Genomic DNA, 7,371 nt, shown 5'->3' with positions numbered 1-7,371 from the left:
TGAATGAGGGAAAAAAAAAAAAGAATCACATCAAACAATAGGAAGGAATGTAAACATTTTTGATAATTGCATCAAATTTTCAAATTATAACATTAGAAAGGCCACAGGCAGACATTTTCCTTTAAGTTACCGACCATCACTCCCTTTAAAAGGTCCCCTCCCTCATTCACTAAGTTCATGAAAAGAACGTTAGGTTCTTGGTGGAATAAGTGAAGTGTGGGGAAATCTGAGGGCTCTCTGGTGATCTGTGTCGTTACTATAGAACAGCTAGCAAAATTGTGATTAAATCCAAATATACAGGCATAATTATCATCTTTGAGAATTTTAAACGACTAATTTGCTGTGACACTGGTCCAATGGGTGAAATTCAATGAAAGTCCTGAGATGACATCAGAGAACAAGAATAAAAGACCTTCTACATTTCTGCAAAGCAATTATTTCACCTTGCAGCTCCAAAATAACTTCAAGGGGTCTAAAACCTGAGAAGGACATGAGTTTATGGTCCTGGGTTGTGAAATGAATAGCACTGTCGTGGTCCCTCCAGGTGATTAAGGGATTATACCACCACAAAGAAATCCCCCTTCCTCACAGCTGTCTGCCTGTCCTTGTCTGTCCATCCAAGCTGGGTTCTGGAGGAGTGACTACTGATTGCAGCTTTTCTCAAAGAGAAAAACTGAGTCTGAGATCTGTTCCAGAAAGGGTGCCCTACACCTAACTTTCTCTTCTGGGAATACAATAGGTCTATGATTTTGTATTTGTACTCTGACCAAGACAAGGGGTGTCTTCCCAGACTCAAAGCTACCCATTCCCTTGACCTCAATAGCAAAATGATCAAAACACCTGAGCGAGCCAGGAGTGGGCTTCTGAATGTCCAAACAGGAGAGAAACAGAAGGATTATGATTCAAAGACAATAGAAACACTATGAACAGGACAGGCTGTGAAGCAGACAAGCTCAGATCCTGCCTCGAACACTCACCCACCAGCTGGCCTGGCACAAGCCCCTCAGCTTCTGAGTTGCAGCCCCCTGATCCACAAAACAAGACTGCTGCACCTACCTTGGAGGATGGGTCACAACAATTTGCAATAATGTGGCAGCAACTGGGATATCATCAGGCACAAAGAATGACTCAATAAATTAAAATGTACACTTTTGTGTCTATCTCCAGAGGTTTATAATATTGAGATGTCTCAAAAACACTGAAACAGGCTTATAGAAATAATGATATGCTTAAAATTTCAGTTATGTGGCTCTTGTGCATTTGAATCATACCATATAGGCCCAAATGAAGGGAGACCAATTGCCCTTGGGAACAATAATTATGAAATATTTTCAATGCATGCAATTTTATTAGTCTTACAGATGAAGAGTGGCTTAGAAAAAAATGCAATGAAATGTGAAAACATGACTTACAGGCACGTCTCTGTTTAAAGGTCAGGCTCCCATTCTCTAAGATTTAGTGACCCTGTCTATTAAAAAAAAAAAAAAAAGATAATACTTACACCACAGAGCTGTCTGTGCAACCAGTGAACCAGTGAGAGATGTTTTGAACCACTGTTATCAATTACACATCATCTAATTCTAAGTAAATTTAAGTTTCAATTATGACTCACTATATTCTCTTAAGTGGACTAGGCCTCTCTGAACAGGTAAAATTTCTGCATAATCATTAATTTACATGTAGAAAACAGTCAGAGAAACCCAGAGAAGGGTCACTTCACTGAAACACCAAGTAAGGCCCTTGCCATCTTGGAGCATATAAACCTCTCCTTTACAGAAAATACAAATCGTACTGGCCCAAGGCCCAGTCCTGTCTGAGCAGCACGAACTCCAAATTAATCAGGTCCCACCATCTTTCTGAGAATGCCACTCCAGCCACCACCGCCCCTCCCCACCGCCACCTCCCCAACCCCCCACCCCCCCACCAAGGCCAGCAGGCCTCAATCAACATCCAGATGCTGCCTTCCAGAGTATAAAACAGCCTCTGCCTCAGCTGGGCCCCCAGCTTCTCCTGGGGTCACCCCCACGTGCCCAGCCAGCCTACTCTCCCTATACGCTGCTCAGGCTATCCCCTTTGCTGCTCCTATGAGGATCCTCTGAAGGGGCGTCAGCCCTCACCGTGCCCGGGTATCAAATACTCCAGTTTCCCCAACAGCCCCCTGGCCAAGACCAAGCTCACGAGCAGCTCCCAGGACCCTGTGAGGCACAGCCCCTGCTGAGTCCTCTAGTCCCCCTGAGGCCACACCCCTGCCCACACGCTTCACTCCAGCCCCACATGAGCTACTTCTCAGGGCTGCAACAGCCAAGCTCCAAAATTCTACACACGCTGCATCCTCTGTGCCTGAAACCCCCTTCCTCTCCCTTCTCTGACTAATATTCACTGCTCTATAAACTCCCGGTTTGGATTAGACGATGGTCCTCAATGGCCACCTCCCTGTTCCCAGTCCCCCCACGCCAGAGATGTGTCTGCTGTGTGGTCCACAGCCCCTGGGCAGCCCCTAGCAGAGCCCTGATGTCACCGCTCTGCAGCGGCTGACCACTCTCTGGCCACTCAACTACACGCCTGCCAGTCCCCAGGGCCAGGGTGGGGTGTCTTCCCCTCCACACCTAGGGCCAGCACGGTGCCCGTTCCAAACCAGGTACTCAGTGACCACCTCCTATGAAGAAAGAATCACTCAACCTCTGTGGCTTCTTTTATGTCAGCTGCAGATCCCCAGTTAATCTCCCTTTGATTCAGAACACAGGCTCTGTGTCCTGGAAGTTTCAGAGGATGGTGAAATGGGCAACTCCTTTAGTGTGACTTCAACTGGGGCGGTAACAGGAACCTGGCACCAGCAAAGATGATGGCAGAAGACCTTGGAGGGAGCAACCAAGGAGGGCTGGTGGACCTCTGCCTGACAGCGTAGCTCCACGGCTGCTAATGCCCCTGAGTCACCCCAGGGAACAAACGAACTTCATGACTTGGCTTGCCACAGCTGGCAGATGTCTGATGCAAGATTCAGAATCTGAGACAAGCTGAAGTTGAAATCCAATCAAAACATCAAAGTAATAGTAACGTTTAACATTAATCATCTAAGAATAATAGCAGCTACCAGTTTCTGAGTGCTCAACATGGGCCAGGCACTGTGCCAAGCCGACTGTGTTTTAGCTCACGGAATCCATACAGTAGCTGTGTGAGGGAGGCACAATCAGCACCCTGATGACCTACCTGGGAAAACTGGAGCTCAGAGACATCACATTACTGTAAGTTTACACAGCTAGTAAGAAGCAGGAGGATTTGAGCTCAGTTTTGCCCAGCTCTGAAGATTTCTTTTTCAAACTGGACAAATAAATAATAGTAACAATATTTACATTAGGGGCTTCCCTGGTGGCTCAGACAGTAAATAATCTGCCTGCAACGCAGGAGACCCTGTTTGGATCCCTGGTTAGAAAGATCCTCTGGAGAAGGAAATGGCAATCCACTCTGGTAACAATATTTACATTAGTACGTCACATTGGGAGACTCCAGCATGGCTGGAGAACAGAAGAACAAAGAATGTGCTCCAGTCTTGGGGCTTAGACCTGGGTCCCAGTCAAGGGGGGATATCCCATGAGAGGATAGAGGGATGGGTGAGGTGAGAATGAGCAGAGATGGTTGGGGTCTCCTCGCAGGTCCAGGGAGGTGGAGTGGGCGGGAGACGCTGAACTGTTCCTAGATCAATGAGGTTCCAAACAGACAAACAGATCCTGGTTTTCTCCACCAAGCACTGTGCAGTGGTCAGGGTCACTGAATGAGTTGCTCCTAGGGATGCCGGGGGCCTTCTCTGACAGCCGGCATGGCAGAGCTCCACACACTGTGTGAAATGCACCAAGTGAACAGAGGACCAGTGAGGTATGTGAAGACTGGAGCACCTGGGAGGAAACACAGGGCTCACTCCCTACTGGAGATGGAACACGATGGTTGCAGGAAATGGCAAGGGATTTGACACACAGCCCAAAGGCCTCCCAAGAGACTCTACCACTGCACTGATCCTTCATGCATCTGAGCCTCAGCTTTCCCATCTATGAAAGGGGAAATGTAAACACCTGCCCCCACGGGGTCTTTGTGCAACTGGACAGCAAGTCCATTTGTCCTGTGCCTGGCTCTGGGAAAGTAGCTGGGACACCCAGACGTCCTGACCCCTCCCTACCCCACATGGCTGCCCAGGCTTCAGAACCATGGCCAGCAGCTCTGGTGACAGCAGCCTCAGGAGCAAGCCCCACTGAGGAGCACTTTGTGGGCTCTGGACCAGACACTGCCAGCACACCTGTCTGCCACCACACTCTCTGAGGCTCGCTTCAAAGTGGAGTGTCCAACACTGACATCAAGCCACTACACAGAAGACCTGGTGGCTTTGGCACCGGCCATCTCTCTGGGAAGCCACGGCCGCAGACTTCGCATGAAATTTTCATTAGCTGCACAGCAAGACCTGCCACAGCTCCTCCCAGCCCTGCCATTCAGCCTCTTCTCTTGGAAAGAGCATCTGGGAAAGTTAGCAATAAAAGCTCCCTCACTGTATCCCTGAGCACATCCTAGCAGTCGTCCTGCCTGCCCTCCTCTGCATCCCGAGGCTTTGGCCCTCGGACCACATACATAGCAGATGCTCCCACCAACACCCCAGAAACAAATCTGGTCAAGGTCTTTAGTCCACTTCAAAGCAATGATGTCACCATCAGAATCTGAGAGAGTTTCTTTGAAATCTGCAACTTCTGAAGTGATGTTCCCCCTATGCTAAAGCGCAAATGAGCCTGCCAATTAGACCCACACTCCCCAGCCACAATTTCCCTCTGTGATCACTGGCAAAGCTTCCACAGAGAATGGGAGCAGTGTTCCCTGTCCCAGGTACAGCCACTGCTATAACTAACTGGGGCTCACCGCAAGAGTAGAACAATCTTCCCACACTGACTGAAGACCCCCCATGGGACCCATACTCCCAAAGGCTGTTGGGTCCAATCAATCCTGAACCGTGGACTAATAATCCTGGAGACGGGCTCATTTTCCTCTCACCTAACGAACATTTCTACAGCTCTGTGATGGATGGAAGCCAGTCTCTCACCCTCAGCACTGCCAAACAGAGGCCTGGTAGGCTCAGGTGACTTAGAGAAAGAATCCCAAAGCACCTTAGCCAGGCTCCATGCTTGAGAACTTGCTCATCTGACCACTTGGACAGGTAGATGATGTACTTACGTCATATAAAAAGATAGCATCCAGAGATAAGATAACCATCCTTATACCAAGGTCAATGTGTTTGAGTCTTGTGATAGCTGTTCAGCTCTAACTCTTGGGGATCTGTGTACTCCACAAATATCTAACCATCCTGTTGCCTTCTGGGGGTGGGGGTTTCCATAATCCGCCTGGGGCACCCACAGAGACAAAGCAAGGCTGAAGCTGCAAGGAAGCTGGGGCTGAGGCTCAGGGACCTTGTGCCTGATGAGATGTCCACACCTAATCTCCAGGCACTGAGGAACCGCTGAGGGTGAACTTGGAGGTGGCTCCCATCACAGTGGTGCTTTCTGAAGGTGCTGGGCTAAGTGCGGGACAGGTTGGAAAGAGTCAATGAAAAAAAAAATTAAAAAAAAAAAAAAAAAAGAAAGAGTCAATGAAACCAAGGACACCAATGAAGAAGTTCATTCCATATGTGCACAGTTACCACATATGGAGCACTTGCTGCATGTCTGCCTTTGTGCTAAGAAACAGACACGTGTAATACTCTGCCCTTACTCTCAGAAGCCCATGGTCTGGCCAGTGTAGAGGGAGCCAGAAATATCAGCAGATGGAGCATAACAATGCCTGGCAGTGTAGTCATTATAAAGATAAAATAGCTACAGAACACAGAGGAGGAAGCCGCCACTCATTCCGGGGAACTAGGGCTGACTCTACTGAGGCACTGGGACCTGCACTGGGTCCAGATGGACAAGGAGTTTTCTAGGCAAGGAACATGCAGTGGGTGGGATGAGGAGCCAACAAGTGCAATGAGCAGGACTCTTTGCTGCAACAGCCCTCAACCCGGGCAACAAGAGAGCAAGCCTGAGCCCAGGGGCAGCCACAGAGAGTGGACAACAGGAGGTCTGCCTTGCTCAGGGTCTCCGAAGCCCCCATGGCCACACCATCCGGTCTGCCACTTGCTCTGGGACCAGAAAGCCTGGAGCTGCCATGGCTGATTACTGACATCACTATGATCCGTCCACTCCAGCTGGAAGGCTGAGCAATGGTATTATGTCTGGAGGGGCCACACTCACCCCATGGCATGCCACCCCAGGGACGAGAGCCAGCTCACACCCTGGCCCTTCCAACCAGCAGGTGTTTCCATGCTGCCTGTCAAGAACATATGTAAGTCATATGGGCCACAATTGGAACCAACTAGTCTGTATGCCTGACCCTCTTTCTGTCCTACAGAGACACAGGGCCAGCTTGCTCAACCTTCCTTTATTAAATAAGCATCTCTTTCTTTGGAGGTGAGATCTCTGAGAACAAAGGCTCTGGGAACCAAGACCCTAGAGGTCCCCCCTTCTTCTCCCAGTCAATGATAACAATTAAGGGCCTCATTTAATGGTAACAATTAAGGGCCTCTCACATGCTAGCAAAGTAACGCTCAAAATTCTCCAAGCCAGGCTTCAACAGTACGTGAACTGTGAACTTCCAGATGTTCAAGCTGGTTTTAGAAAAGGCAGAGGAACCAGAGATCAAATTGCCAACATCTGCTGGATCATTGAAAAAGCAAGAGAGTTCCAGACAAGCATCTACTTTTGCTTTATCGACTACGCCAAATCCTCGGACTGTGTGGATCACAACAAACTGTGGAAAATTCTGAAAGAAATGGAAAAACCAGACCACCTGACCTGCCTCCTGAGAAATCTGTATGCAGGTCAAGAAGCAACGGTTAGAACTGGACATGGAACAACAGACTGGTTCCAAATCAAGAGAGGAGTACTACGTCAAGGCTGTATATTATCACCCTGGTTATTTAACTTATATGCAGAGTACATCATGAGAAATGCCTGGCTAGATAAAGCACAAGCTGGAATCAAGATTGCCGGGAGAAATATCAATAACCTCAGATACAAAGATGACACCACCCTTAGGGCAGAAAGCAAAAAGGAACTAAAGAGCCTCTTGATGAAGGAGAAAGAGGAGAGTGAAAAAGTTGGCTTAAAACTCAACATTCAGAAAACTAAGATCATGACATCCGGTCCCATCACTTCATGGCAAACAGATGGGGAAACAATAGAAACAGTGAGAAACTTTATTTTGGGGGGCTCCAAAATCAGTGCAGATGGTGACTGCAGCCATGAAATCAAAAGATGTTTGCTCCTTGGAAGAAAAGCTATGACCAACCTAGACAGCATACTAAAT

This window comes from Bison bison, unplaced genomic scaffold, assembly GCF_000754665.1.
Source record: "Bison bison bison isolate TAMUID 2011002044 unplaced genomic scaffold, Bison_UMD1.0 scf7180017864203, whole genome shotgun sequence".
NCBI lineage: Eukaryota > Metazoa > Chordata > Mammalia > Artiodactyla > Bovidae > Bison > Bison bison.
This window is presented reverse-complemented; position numbering follows the sequence as displayed.